The 15,785-nt window shown below is 49.9% G+C and overlaps 1 long non-coding RNA gene across 2 annotated transcripts in view; it reads right to left on the bottom strand.

Moving 5' to 3' along the window:
* Positions 1-11,674, bottom strand: part of LOC146870271 (uncharacterized) — a 116,032-nt gene extending 104,358 nt beyond the window's left edge. The window contains exons 1-2 of one of the 2 annotated variants that reach the window (XR_014959368.1): positions 11,558-11,611; positions 9,147-9,250 (exon numbers count right to left, since the gene is read on the bottom strand). This is a non-coding gene — a long non-coding RNA (uncharacterized LOC146870271). Of the gene's footprint in view, positions 1-9,146; positions 9,251-11,557 lie in introns of both variants that reach the window. The other variant, XR_014959367.1, reaches the window with a different exon arrangement.
* Between the last annotated feature and the right edge of the window lie 4,111 nt (positions 11,675-15,785).

The raw sequence follows: 15,785 nt of genomic DNA, 5'->3' as shown, positions 1-15,785 counted from the left end.
GGCCTCCCAGAGGACCCTGTGTGAGGTGACCGTCCCCTTGTTATGTGACAGGTAGTAGACTATTTCTGTTCCAAAGTGGTCCCTTGCATGTGAATTTTTAAACAGCCAAGCTTCAAGCGGCCATGTAGGCCTGGATTGCCATGGCCCAAGTCTCAGGGTAAGTTCAACAGGGTAATGGTCGGACAATCTACAGGTCTGGATGGGTGAGTCTTCTACTGGGCTTCAGAAGAGGGGAGTAGGAAGTAGACAAGGCAGTAGAAGGCTATATGGGAATTCAAGTAGAAGGTATAGCCTAGCACGTCAGGGTGATGGAGTCCCCAAGCGTCCTTCAGATTCATGTTGTCCAAGAAACTGGACAGGCGCATCAGGGTTCCTGGACAAGCTAACCCATGAGAATCTGTTGAACACCAAGTCACCCAATCCATTAGCATCGCCACCCAGGACCCAAATACCCTCGGGGTACAGAAGCAGGACTTCACCCTGAGACCTAAGGTATCTTTCCGACAATGAAGGTGCAGCATAGGCATTGAAAGAAACGTGTGTTCCCTGCAATTGGTCCAAGACTGCCGCATATCTTCCCCATTTGTCCCTCCATTCCCTTGATTTCTGGAAGGAGGTGGAGGGTTAAAACAAGATTGCCGAGCTGAGAGAACCGTGCATGAAAGAAGTATGGAAAACCTGTGAAAAACCAGCTCAGACCAGGGAAGGGCAGTCGTCACCCGCTAGATTTGGAGCATTAGCACATCAGGGCCGATATGTTGTGCTGCTTTTAGGGCTGCCCTTCTCTTTACCTTATCCAGAATGCCAATAACCTTCCAGGTGAGGAGTCTCAAGTGGCACTGGTCCCCTGGGTAGTCTCTTGTGTCACTTGGGTGCAATGCCATCTGTGTGGACTGATTGCAGAGGGCACCCTGAGAGCCCGATCAGTCGTGATATATGGCATGTGGGCCCATGTCAAAGTGGTGGTGCATTGTTGGACAGTGTGTACAAAACCCTCACCCCCAGTATTTCGAAACAAGAAGTATCTACAACAGATAGTGATAGGAACAACTGCCAAGGCAGCTGAACGTCTGTACTGTCCCTACCCTCCAAACCCCTCCCTACCAAGAACTGGAAGCAACCCATCAACAAAATATATTCAGTTTGGGTGTGCATGTCTCACCATGCATCAAAGCATGGCATGCACACTGTCCACTTATCACAGGCCAGGGGACAGCGCCCATCAAGGATACTACCGTTAATGGATCATCGGGTAAACTGGCTGTGTGATCCCCCCTCCAGGGGACGAATCCTGGTACCTGGTCTTACCCGGTATCACCTCCACCAAACAGTGTCAGCATTTGTTCCTCTGATTGTGACGCAGTATCTGCATTCAGGCCCTAAAGGACCTTCTGCTCATTGGACGTTCCCCGCTATAAATTTTTCTTTTCTGACAGCTTGGGCACTCCTCGATCCAGTGCCATGCAATTTCTGAGGAGTCAGAGAAGGAAGTTTCTTCCCCATACAGGATTTTAAGGCGGACTGGGAAAAGTAGCACATACAGAATTTGTAAGGCTCTCGGTTTTTGCTTGACGCCAAGGAAGGAGCGACGCAGCTGTTGCACCTGCAGTGTGTAATCAGTGAACAAGATGATTTTGGCTAAGTCATCGGGAAAGCTATTGTGCTTGAAGGATAGTTGAAGAATTGCATCCCTATTCACAAAATTGAAGATGGGTGCTATTATAGGACATAGTGGCATGCCCAGGGGTGGCCGAAGGACCAGGGATCTGTGTTCACGTTCAATCAGGTACCACGAGGATAGCTCCTCTCCTCGTACCAAGGATTTTAGTCATTGTGTGATGGTGTGTATGGTTGGGCCCTTCTGTTCCCTTGGGGATGCCCATGAGGTGGATATTGTTGCACCTTAAATGGCCTTCCACATCTTTGTCTTGGCCCTCCAGTGTGTGGACTGTCTTTTGGAGCTGCATGATGTGTTTTCAGAGTGTGCCGACAGTGCTCTCTGTTTCCTAGATGCAGCCTTCGGCTTCAGTACCGTGTCCACTGTGTTGGGCAGGTCCTGAAAAAGAAGCCATAGGTTGACGCTGTGTTCCTCCATTTTCCCCTCCAAAGGTAGTCTGGAGTCTTGAATCGCCTGCAAGATCATTGTCGCGGAGTCCTCCGTGTGGGCTACTGGGGATTGTGATGGGACTAGCAGCTCCACATCAATGTGGTCTTGGCCAGTCTGTGGTGGATTCTTATGCTTTCCCATTGTCTGGGCCCAGATAGTTAATGTTGTCTTTTGTTGGGGGTTATCAGGGGGTGAGGTTGTCTCTCCTTGTTGATCCCCTCATGCTCAGGAATTTGCCATAAGAGCCTACACTCAGCTGTCCTTTCCAGAGGATACATTTCTCCCTAACCCACAGGCTCAGGCTGTGAGCAGTCCCTGAGCACAGTCTTTCCTCAAGACCCCACAATATTGCACCAATCCTTGAAACGCAGGCATTCGTTGCTCTCTTCTGTCTTTATGAAATTGTGGTGTCGGACACACAGTACGATGTTACGGGGAAGCCCCCGAACTTTCAGTCCAGCCACAGCACCGCCTTTCCCAAGGTGATATGCCCCACAGTGCTCTCCAAGGGCCGGGGTCAAGGGCAATCTAGGTGCTTCCAAACATCTCCTCCCCTGAAACGGGCAGGGGTGGGGGTATTCAGTGGACCCAAGTGGTCTTCGGCTGACATGGGGAATTCACTGTCAGCGCAGGGACGTCCCTCACTTGGTCTCAGTCCGGGTTAGTGTTTTACCTGTTGGATGCCAATCATTGACATTGCTGTGGATGAGAACCTGCAGGCCTCATGGTGCTTCTTGAATTATCCCAGCTGAGTTTGTCTGTTCAGGCTTTTTCCCGGCAGGGTATAGCATTATTCATTTGGGCAGGTGCTCCGTAGGTTGACAGAAGCCTCCTCCGCGCATCAACAACTACCAATGCAGTCTCCAGTTGAGATTGAAGGCTAGGATTTTCACAGGGCCCTTTCAGGACCCTGGACAAGTCATCTCCCCACAGGGGTTACCAACTCATCACCAGACTGCCTTTGGCTGCTGTTCTCTGCCCACCACCACGGGCAGAGAGTTGTGCTTCTCCGTAGGCCTCGAGTCACTCCTGCGTAACTTACGCTGTGATCTGTTGTGCCACTCCCTGCATGCCGGGCAGGCACCCCTTGACCAGGCCAATGGTGGTCCCAGGACTCGTCGCTCTCCCTGCTCCGGTATTCCTCCAGGCCACACAGTGAACACCAGGTAGGCTGCAGATGTCACAGAGTGGATGGCATGCAGATTCTGCGAAGGGCTCAGCTGGAAAGTCACTCCACCATTGATTGTATGTTGCTGCCTTTCTTTGGCCGCGAGTCCACGGGCCGTGCACAGATTATTAAGGATTACTGTGAGTAGACTAGTGGAGCTCAGAGTTCTGCATCTGTCATGTGGGGCAGTCAGGCCACCTTTGTCCCACTGCCAGCACCACTACAGCCCACCTGCAATATCATGAGTTCCCCACTGCTGTGGCATTGCATTTTCACATAAAGTGCTTCTTCAGATGCAGCAGGCGTACTTTCTGAGAAAATTAAATGCCAGGTGGGCCACCGTGTCCTGATAATAAACTCTGCATTCTTTCTGTTTCTCAGAAACAACTCCCCAAAACAAGGGGTTGTGCTTGAAATACAAAAAGTTGTTTTCTCCCTGCATTTGTGGGATATTTATTCCACTTTCCTGGCTAGGGACACACCTGAAGCAGGCAGGACAAATGAACCCCGGAAACCCTGCCCTAAAAAGAGTGGGACTTTCGAAAGAGAATGTAAAGGCCATGTGTTGGATGGCCACCTGCTAAAGTATTCTGAAGGGGACGTAGCTGCTGAGGCTCTGCTGTCAAAAACCATGCGGTATCTCCACCTCTAAATGAGGTGTGGGGGGACCACAGGGTTGTTGGAATGGGAAATATCCCAATTTACAGTGAATATCCTGCATCTACCAAACCTTGAGGATATCTCTATTAGTTCAGCCAATTCTATTGCACAAATAACTTGAGTCACAAATGTTATACAAATCCATTGCCATGTTTTCATGCAGTGATGACATGAAAATGCAGAATTCTTAAAATATATCTGGTGGTGGGGAGAGGGAGTGGGCTTGGCTAATCTATAATCCAAAGAGACCCCCTGTTTATTTTAGTAAAATGGGGAGCGCTGTCACATTTTCGGAGGCAGGGGTGTAAAGGCTATGCCCAAGGTCATCGTGTCTCTCTGCCAATGACAATGGTAGCTGGCTGCAGCAGTATGCCCAGCATCGGATGTTTAACTGAAATTTCATGACTGATTCCAGTGGTTATCTGGATCACCAAATGTTTATTAAAGAATTATTTAAGCTATTCCATGTTATGTTTATGAAACCACAGGCCATCTCCCAGGAGATCATAGCCGACAAACTTAAACTGCGTGAATTTTGTGCACAAATAAAATACACTAGAGGTGAGTTCATTCTGATGAAACAACTCCTGAGGAAGTTATATAGTGCATCCTGGACAAGCAGAAAAATTGGTGCGTTATACTTATTTTGAGCGAAGATCTCCCCTATGTGGATAGCGTTTATCTTTCCAATCTCTGCATCTTGCATGTTGTTTCTTAAATCAAACCAACATAGTTCTCCTCAGAGAATCTTGCCATGTCTGGTGGCCCTGTAACATGATAAAAAAATGTGTAAAGTTTGACAAACGAAAGAGTCAGATATTGCATATCAGCGCATTTTGTATGTGTAGAATGAAACAACAGCTGAAACTGCTAAACCTACTAGCACGGATTGTACGCCTGTGTGAGGATAAAGAAGTACAAAAAGTAGCACATTCCCCTTTTTGGGGGAGCTGATGCTCCTGAAAGAAGCAATTGCTACTAATTTATTTTACTCCTAGAGTTGTTAGCACGCATCCTTTCAATCCCGTCCGCCATCAACAAGATGGAGACAAAGTCGTAAGTGTCTCCCTTTCCTATTGGTGGGCCATCTGCTCTAAGGCTGCTGTCCTAGGCTGTGGGGACATTCAGGGGCATAACTTAGTCAGTAAGACTGGGGGCGGTGGTGAGCTTCAGCTTTTCTGACAAAACACTGGCACATGTTAATCATTACATGAGAAGCAGTGCATGAGGGGGCTTAAGGCCCAGTGGAAAGGGAAAGCATTTTGTATTGTGAGGGATGCTTAACACACAATATTTTGTAAAAATGCTGTGTTTTAAGACCATCAAAACAGAGACGAGAGTGTGAGTGTCTATGTGTGTGTGTGTATGTTTTTCTCTGAGTCAACATCTTAAAATTCTTGATGAAATCCGACAGAGACCTAACCATACCATACTGAAAGCTTCTGTACCCAACTATTTATTAAATAATACATTTATTAGAGGGGTTTAACACCCCCCCCTTAAAGCTTCGCCCCGGGGACATTTTTCACTTTTGTCATGTTGGACAAGAAGGATGCAGGCACTGGCGTAGCTAGGGTGCGTGTGGGGGGGGGCTTCACTCCAGGTGGCACTATTTTTGGTGTGCAAGCCGTGTCTGTCGACTTCCACCTTCCCCCTGCCCCCCAGAACAAGTCGCCCATCGCCCCCATCCCCCCCCCAAGTACGAGCCAACCCCCCCCCCCCCCAACAAGTCATCCACCTGTTGCACTCCCCCCCCCCCCCCCCCCCCCCACACACACACACCCCTGTACCGGGCGGCAAAATTAGGAGCTGCCCTGGGTTGCAGTAGGTCTAGATACGCCACTGGATGCAGGCAGGAACCAAACCCAGCGAACATTGTGTCGAGTGGATTGTCTAAACAAGCATTAAAAATGCAATCTCGCCTTTTATTAAATTAAAGCCATTTGCTTTGCTATACAATACAATTAGCAAAGCAAATAATCAAAGGCAAGACTTATTGCATTTTAAATGCTTGTTATAACGTGAGCCCTCGTCCGAGGGTTTCTTGGCGCTGTATAACATATAATGTGTTTATTGTACCTCAAAGGTGCTCAGTTGAACAGGCTCAGGGATGAAAGACAGTGCCCCGCTGTATCAATGGGCTCACACACAGTTCCACAGTCCGCTGAGCCATCAGCCTCTTAGGCTGGGAAGGCCTCTCCGGACACTTGACTTTTCCATTTTTTAGCTGTATCTGGCTTTGTTCAAGTTGTGGTGAAAAAATAAGTTGCTGAGAAGAAAGCTGCAGCTTCTGGCTTTGCACCCCACCATTGGGGGCTGGTGGAGAAGACAGACGTTTTTGCATTACCTTTGCCCGGAGCTGGGGGGAGTGCATACCCCAGCCTTTGGGCACACACCTCCCCCATCAGGCAGACAGACAACCAAGCATTTCAGAGACAGAACAGGCAGACAAGCACCCCAGTAGGCAGCAGAGATGGACAGACAGGGAGGCAGGCCAGTAGTTCACAGAGCAGGCAGGAACATTTCCCAGTAGTTCAGCGATAGAGCAGTTAGGCAGACCTCCAAGCAGTTCAGAGATAGAACAGGCACACACACCTCCCAGCGGGTCACACAGGTAGAACAGATAGTCACTTATTTCAGCAATTCACCACGGTGATACAGCAGGCAGGCAGAACAGGCATCCAAGCACCCATCATTTCACAGAGATGGTATTGAACAGTGGCGGCTGGTGACATTTGAAAGTGGTGAGGCGTAAAAAAAAAAGGGTCTAAATGTGTTTTGTATCGTAGCGAGCCTGATTGACTAAAGGGGAACTGCAGGACCCTAACGCCAAGGACATTTTGAAGAACAACAAAAAAAAAAAAGGACCAAATGGTGCAGGGTAAACAACATTTCAGAAAGCAAGATTATTTATAAAAGTAGGTAGGATATGTAGACTTGAAATAATTAAAGCTCCAAAGATGAGCGACACTTTTTCAGGACCTCGGGTGAATAGTAACGAAGACCACTGGAGGACGTCACTAGGGGAAAACCTCCTCAATAGGAAGATATCATAGGTTCACAGGTAGATTACTGTGAAGGGCATAACCCAACCTTTCCACCTGTGTAATTGGGAAACAAAAGGTGGGGGGGGGGGGGGGAAAGGAGAAAGCGAAATGAGCTAATAGACTTAAAAACTAGGAGTCTACACAAAGTATTAAGACATCAATTCATCAACTAATACTCCCAAATATATCGAGGTCATATATTGAATAAAGCAGCCCTTAAAACAGAAAGATTCTGAAAAAGAGAGGCTATAAGTTAAAAATGGTTCAAGAAAACCATAGTGTTAAAAACTATTGTAAGTCAGAACAAACACATAAACCAGCATACCAAAGACCAAACGCCAATTCGTACTTTCAAGACCCCTATCAGCACGTGACCACTACACACCAGGAGGGGTAGGTCTTACCTTAGTGTTGCAGAAGGTAATGCCACATGGGGGAGAAGGAACAGTCGGCCCAATAATTTATTCAGGATGCCAACTGCAGGAGTATGAGGAGGAAAAGGGGAAAAGAAACAATTTAGTAGAAGGTGTGCCACAATAGACCCGTCTCCAAGGGGATGGTCAGCGGTTGATTGGGCTATGTAAGCGGGGAAACCGCCTATCGGTCTAAGTATATTCAGAGTAAACAGGGGGCAGTAATAGACCCGAGAAGGATAGAGACGGACTTGATACTAGTACCGCAACAATAGCGGACCGCTGGGTCTCTTAACAAATATCTCAAAACTAGTGCCAGAAAAATCGTCGTTCCCGGTCTCCTTATGACGGCCCGTACCACTGACAATTACAGTGGTCTCGATCCCATTTGGAACTTCCCCAGTTTAATAACCACTTTTCTTGATTTGAACTTCCCCATTTCGTTTACCACCACGGCGTCCCGCGATTCTAGCGGTCACTTCCGGGTCCATTACCACTTTTGGCCCTGCGGAGGCACTGTATGTCCGATTATCCTGGCACTCCTTTCATACATTTAAGACAACTCGTACTCATTTGCTCTGCCATACCGCTTGTGGTTCTGCGGAGGCCCTCTATGTACGATTTTTCTGGCACTAGTTTTGAGATATTTAAGACGTCTCGTACTTTTTTACTCTGCTTAATTTTAACCTTTCCCGTTCTAATCGTTTGGTAGACACATTGCTAATTCAGCAATTCACTTGTTAAGAGACCCAGCGGTCTGCTATTGTTGCGGTACTAGTATCGAGTCCGTCTCTATCCTTCTCGGGTCTATTACTGCCCCCTGTTTACTCTGAATATACTTAGACCGATAGGCGGTTTCCCCGCTTACATAGCCCAATCAACCGCTGACCATCCCCTTGGAGACGGGTCTATTGTGGCACACCTTCTACTAAATTGTTTATTTTCCTCTTTTCCTCCTCATACTCCTGCAGTTGGCATCCTGAATAAATTATTGGGCCGACTGTTCCTTCTCCCCCATGTGGCATTACCTTCTGCAACACTAAGGTAAGACCTACCCCTCCTGGTGTGTAGTGGTCACGTGCTGATAGGGGTCTTGAAAGTACGAATTGGCGTTTGGTCTTTGGTATGCTGGTTTATGTGTTTGTTCTGACTTACAATAGTTTTTAACACTATGGTTTTCTTGAACCATTTTTAACTTAGAGCCTCCCTTTTTCAGAATCTTTCTGTTTTAAGGGCTGCTTTATTCAATATATGACCTCGATATATTTGGGAGTATTAGTTGATGAATTGATGTCTTAATACTTCGTGTAGACTCCTAGTTTTTCAGTCTATTAGCTCATGTCGCTTTCTCCTTTACCCCCCCCCCCACCTTTTGTTTCCCAATTACACAGGTGGAAAGGTTGGGTTATGCCCTTCACAGTAATCTACCTGTGAACCTATGATATCCTCCTATTGAGGAGGTTTTCCCCTAATGACGTCCTCCAGTGGTCTTCGTTACTATTCACCCGAGGTCCTGAAGAAGTGTTGCTCATCTTTGGAGCTTTCATTGACACGAAACATGTTGACCTAAGACATTTGAATCGCCACCTGGGTACCTTAAGTCCTGTTGTTGGCACCACTGTTTTTACCCGAGACCCAGTTCTAGTACTGAATAAACTCACTTTACAGACCTGGAAATCTTTTTTAATGTCACTTAGTCACGTTACCCATACACATAGTATTGATTGCCCACAAGAATATACTTCACATACAGCTTCTCACAGATCAAAAGAACTCCGCCAAAGTAGCCACCAGGCCCGTTAGATATTGCAGCGCCGGTCCGACGAGGAGCGCCCGATGATGAAGCATGACACCCCTAAAAAGGTGTGTGAGAGCATTAAAGATCTGGAAATAAGTTCCCCTAGCGACAGATATCTCTAGGCATACAGTGACACCTTTCACGTATGTGCCAGTGAGAATTAAACAGAGGAACTGATAACCCTGTATATTTTTCAGTTATAATTGAGGAGCATGGGTTCAGGACCTCTCTAAAATATTAGCTCTTCAGTCCCCCCTCTTTGATTAGTTGAAATAATTAAACACATTTAAAACTGTCCCATATCGTGCTTCATTCCTGCTTCCGCCCGTGCCATCCATTTAGCCTGACTGCATTATTTTAAAACAATAGGGTTGACAATAATCGCCAGATGCACATGTTACACTTCATTTAACAGCACATAGGCTGCGCTTGAAAATGCAAGTTAAAGATAAGTAGCTGGCGAATGTCATTGGCGCTCCCTGCAGACAAACCAATTGCCAACATTTTAAACAGGCCTACCTTGGACTAGAAGAAACCCCCATTGGGCGCTTCACAGTTCAGAAATCAAATCCTTGTTTTCCTTGCATCAAACCATAGACAATGCATGCCAGTAAACTTGGCGACAGCAATTTCTAGCAACTAGCAAAGGCAGAAAGGCATCGTGAAACACTTTATTAAGGCAAATTACTAACGTTATTTTCATAGGGCCGCCCAAAGATGAGAAGGACACCACTTGAGAAGAGCCACTTGTTTCTAACCCCCCCCCCCCCTCCGTCACCGAGCCACATAACGACTCACAGGGCTCAAATGAATCACCTTACAAGTATGATTTTCGGTACAGATTATTAATTAACCTCATTTCTGGGCAGCTCCCTGCTCTGGGCACCAGAATCACGGTTTATTAACGTAGGCTACATAGCTCTCGCTGAGGGTACCCACACATCTCTCTGCACCGTTCAACATTCACGCCTCTGGGTCTCACCCTCACAACCTTCCTCAGACACCTACCTTTCTTAGTGGACCCTCGGCTCCTCACCTCACTTCTCTCTCTAGTGCATCTCACCTCAGCCCCATGCCTCCCGATCTCCCTCCCTGTCTCTCCCCTTACCTGTCTCTGCCTTTCGCTGGCTCCTCTCTGTGGCTGCACAGGTTGGATGTGGCTATTAAGGTGATGTGCAGGAAGAAACCAAGGTAGCCAATCAGCGTCAGAGCCTGCCTCGCCCTGAATAGACATCTCTGCAACATTGTATGGTTCTCGCGCCCTGAGGCCACTGACTGAATATTTTGCGCATGTTTTAGAGGTTAACTTTGCAAATTATGCGTGCTTCAGCTGCACCCAGCAGTGAGAGGAGTGGGCGGGGGGAGTTGGGGTGCACAGTGGGATAGGTCCTTATTTGCGGAGGTGGACACGGTCGGAGAAAGTGCAACATCTCCCTCCACCTCCAGATTGAGCGCATATTTGGCGCAATGCGGAAACATCCCAGTGAGTGTATCCTCGTAGTTCAAGGTAGAGGGGTGCAGTGGAGAGTGTCAATGAGATTGTGGCCCCTTGGTTCCTCCCACGGGCCCTGTTAAGCTTAAATCGTACAAATGTCTCCCCTAAACACAGATCACAGGAAGAAGGCAACAGTGGGATGTGGGCGAAAAGCCGATTACCCGGAACCAGGGCCGGGTCCTGGTCTAGCACAGGATACATATGAGGACTAGTGAAGGGAAACCGGATATGGCAGCGTGTGGACTTCCCGAGGCATAATATGAAGCTTTATAAGGAGTTAAGGCTGAGCCTGGGGTTATTGCAGGCAATGGGTATACAAGTTGGGCAGGGTACCTCAAGAAGCGGTAAGTGGCCATGGGCAAGCTGCAAAGCAGCCTCTTATCAAAGCAAGGGTTAGGAAAAGGCACACCAGCCCAACGAGGACAGGTGGCTGATGCCTGGGACTAGGAGATAACATTTACTTAACAAGTCATGGTACCAGGAACAGTACATAGAGCGTTTGCGTACTGCGTGGCACAAAAAGACACGCTGATTGGGCAGAGCATGAGTCCATGACTGGACAGGGCACTTGCTCGGGGCATTGGACTTGTACCAAACAGTAGACTATGCGAGGACAAGGGATTAGGGCAGGGCATGTGGGTAGTGAGTGGCATAAAACCAGAACAAGCCAGGAGCAAGATCTATGAAAAAACGATGGGATTCAATTTCAGACCCGTAGGCGCACAACTAAAACCGTTTATTTACGGTAACACAAGCATTCGCGGACTGCATTACGGGCTGGGGGGTGGGGGGGGATTTGAAATTGGGTCGTCGCGCCGTGGGGAGGGGTGGAGGCGGGAGTGGAAAAATATATATAAAATAAAACTTACTGTCCCGTGTCCCGCGCCATCTTCTAGATGGGTCCCGACTCCCGCCGTGCGTTCTTCAATTCCGGCCGGCAGGCTGCAGCTCTCCTTGCGTCATCGGGACACAAAGCCTCCCTCCCTCCCCTCCACTAATCAGAACTCTTGAGGCGAATCTGAGCGCGCCCCACCTGGGCCATTTTCTCTATAAGGGAGAGTGGGCGGTCCTGCTCAAGGGTAGGGGGGGAGTGGCTTGCCCACTGTTGTGCATACGGATTGTTTGATCGGCCCCAGGGCCGACCAAATAGTCCCTATGCACAACAGTGGGCAAGCCCCCCTTGCCCTCAAGCACCCTTGCCCTCAAGCAGGACAGCCCACCCCCAACCAGGCACTTTTGCTTTCTCGCAGTGCGAGAAGGCAGAAATAGTTATTACCATTTATGTTTCTGCCTTCTCGCACTGCGAGAAAGCAGGGGGGCGGCGCCCAAAAACCCCTATGGGGGAGCCGCCACTGAGGCACGCTCCCAGCAGGTCGCAGAAACAGGACAGACGTGGGAAAAGTAAGATGTGTACACGCCACCACAGCAGGTGGGCGGGATGCACCTCTTCATAAACAAACAAGTCACATCAAAGTGGTAATCGCCCCAAGAGGAGCATAATCCAGCTCGCCGTCCTTAAGGGATTCGCCTTCAAACCAAGATCCAAATATAGCGACAAATACATTTCATCGATGGTTTAGGCTGCTGTACATAAATATTCTTGTTCAAGACTCTCTTGGGCATGTTGGAGAAATCAACAAGGAGATTCATCGGGTGCTTTAGGAGATTTTGACAGGCAAATTCAGGCATACCTGAAAGGCGCAGAGGTAGCTTTATCAACAAAAATGGAACGGTAAAAAAAAATTCTGGAACCCAGATATGACGTGATCTGGCTGCTCGTCTTTTGGGGGACATGTTTTGAGACAGGAAGTGATGTCATGCAATAGTCATCTCTTTGGAATGAGGTAACTATAATGACCTTTTCATTGTAGTCAATTATGTCAATTACGACGCTATGTTATTGGGGTAATTATCTCAATGAAATACATTTCATATAGACGGTAGGCGATATCAGTAAGCAAGCTATCATTATTTTCCTTTGTTTTCAATTTTATATGGCGCAAACTCGGCCTAAATTGGGAATCGAAACCGGTCCCAGGATGCTTGTTTCCGGTCCAGGGAAGACATGGCTTGGCAGTTCGGGCTGGACTGTTCCCATGAGGCACAGGGTCAAGACTGATTTGCATATGGCCATGTCTGAACTGGGGTGGTGGAGTGAGCTAAAGAATGATGATGGATTAAACCAAGATCAGTTGACTGGGGGTGAGTGCTTGCAATGTTCATCACTCCATCCATCATCCCCTTTGATTTTGCTAAGTGTGCACTTAAGATAGACGTATGTACTGCAGTGCATTTAAGATAGACGTGTGTACTTCAGTGCACTTAAGAAAGACGTATGTACTTCAGTGCACTTAAGACAGACGTATGTACTTCAGTGCACTTAAGATAGACATATGTAATAAAGTGCACTTAAGATAGATGTATGTACTTAAGATAGACGTATGTACTTCAGTGCGCTTAAGATAGACATATGTACAAAAGTGCGCTTCAGATAGACATATGTACAAAAGTGCATTAAGATAGATGTATGTACTTAAGTACGCTTAAGATAGACATATGTACTTCAGTGCACTTAAGATAGATGTATGTAGAAAAGTGCACTTAAGATAGACGTATGTACAAAAGTGCATTCAGATAGATGTATGTACTTAAGTACGCTTAAGATAGACATATGTACGTCAGTGCACTTTAGATGTACGTACTTAAGTACGTTTCAGATAGATGTATGTACTTCAGTGCACTTAAGATAGACGTATGTAGAAAAGTGCACTTCAGATAGATGTATGTACCTAAGTGCACTTAAGATAGATGTATGTACTTCAGTGCACTTAATATAGACGTATGTACAATAGTGCACTTAAGATAGACGTATGTACTTAAGTGCTCTTAAGATAGATGTATGTACAAAAGTGCACTTAAGATAGGCGTATTTACTAGGGGTGGGCAGAAAATTCCGCTCCGCCACCGTAGCAGATAAAGCCATCCACCCCTGCTCACCGGCCCGGTCCCTGCTTCTGAAAGCAGCCAGGCCGGGGAGAGCCTCCCCGGGCCCCGGTGGACCCCTGTCTCCAGCGCCCGGACCCTCGGCTGGCTTGCAGGACGGGGGCTCCCGCACCCTGGGGCCTGCCGGACGGAGCACGAGCCCCGGGCCCGGTCCCAGCTTCAGAACCCTAGCCAGGCCGGGGAGAGCCTCCCTGGGCCCCGGTGGACACCCATCCCCAGCTCCCGGACCCTCGGCTGGCTTGCAGGACGGGGGGCTCCCGCACCCTGGGACACTGGGACAGAGCACAAGCCCCGGGTCCGGGCCCAGCTTCCGAACCCTAGCCAGGCTGGGGAGAGCCTCCCCGGGCCCCGGTGGACACCCTTCCCCAGCGCCCGGACCCTCGGCTGGCTTGCAGGACGGGGGGCTCCCGCACCATGGGACACTGGGACGGAGTACAAGCCCCGGGTCCGGGCCCAGCTTCCGAACCCTAGCCAGGCTGGGGAGAGCCTCCCCGGGCCCTGGTGGACACCCTTCCCCAGCGCCCGGACACTCGGCTGGCTTGCAGGACGGGGGGCTCCCTCACCCTGGGACACTGGGACGGAGCACAAGCCCCGGGTCCGGGCCCAGTTTCCGAACCATAGCCAGGCTGGGGAGAGCCTCCCCGGGCCCCGGTGGACACCCTTCCCCAGCGGCCGGACCCTCGGCTGGCTTGCAGGACGGGGGGCTCCCGCACCCTGGGACACTGGGACGGAGCACAAGCCCCGGGTCCGGGCCCAGCTTCCGAACCCTAGCCAGGCTGGGGAGAGCCTCCCCGGGCCACGGTGGACACCCTTCCCCAGCGCACAGACCCTCGGCTGGCTTGCAGGACGGGGGGCTCCCGCACCCTGGGACACTGGGACGGAGCACAAGCCCCGGGTCCGGGCCCAACTTCCGAACCCTAGCCAGGCTGGGGAGAGCCTCCCCGGGCCACGGTGGACACCCTTCCCCAGCGCCCGGACCCTCGGCTGGCTTGCAGGACGGGGGGCTCCCGCACCCTGGGACACTGGGACGAGCACAAGCCCCGGGTCCGGGCCCAACTTCCGAACCCTCGCCAGGCTGGGGAGAGCCTCCCCTGGCCACGGTGGACACCCTTCCCCAGCGCCCAGACCCTCGGCTGGCTTGCAGGATGGGGGGCTCCCACACCCTGGGACACTGGGACAGAGCACAAGCCCCGGGCCCGGGCCCAGCTTTCGAACCCAAGCCAGGCCGGGGAGAGCCTCCCCGGGCCCCTGTGGATCCCCGTCCCCAGCGCACGGACCCTCGGCTGGCTTGCGGGACAGGGGGCTCCCGCACCCTGGGTCGGAGCCGCACCCTGGGACGGAGCTCCAGCACCGGGCCCGGGCCCAGCTTCTGAACCCTAGCCAGGCCGGGGAGAGACTCCCCGGGCCCCGATGGACCCCCTTCCCCAGCGCCCGGACCCTCGGCTGGCTTGCAGGACGGGGGGCTCCCGCACCCCGGGGCCTGCCGGACGGAGCACAAGCCCCAGACCCGGTGTAGGAGAGTAGGGTCTGCTTTCTATGTTCACCCCCACTTTTTGCTTTTGCTCCACTGGTTTTCGACTTAGATGTGACTGTGGGCCTGCTAATCAGACCCACAGCCCAGCTGTTCTCTCTCTAAACTGATACTATGTACTTTAGGTGCATAACCCAATTGGATAGGATCACCTTATTGGCCCCTGTACAGTGTACCGTAGGTACCCAGGGCGTAGGTGTACCCTAGGCCTACCAGGGGCTGCAGCATGTATTATGCCACCCCTGGCCTGGCCTTCCATTATGACACAACTGGCTGATCACTCAGCTGGGGCAAGGTCGTGTAATCACCCCTTGCTTAGGTGTAGTATTCCTATACCTACCTTATATATAGACACATGTGTACCTATCAGCCACTCCTATGGCAGGCCTTAACAATCCTGGAGGCAGAGTGCTTGGTAACATGTGAGATGGTGCTCTAGCATGAGCTGAGCCTGTCTGCAGCTTTCGTAACCATGTCCTTATAGCTGTTCTATGATATAGCCTACCATATACTCTTAAAGTACCTTATAATCTTAAACGGTTATGGTAACTATGGTTTGGCTG

Source organism: Triturus cristatus, chromosome 1_1, assembly GCF_964204655.1.
Source record: "Triturus cristatus chromosome 1_1, aTriCri1.1, whole genome shotgun sequence".
Taxonomy (NCBI): Eukaryota; Metazoa; Chordata; class Amphibia; order Caudata; family Salamandridae; genus Triturus; species Triturus cristatus.
The sequence above is the reverse complement of the archived record's forward strand: the minus strand, read 5'-3'. Positions and strand labels throughout refer to the sequence as shown.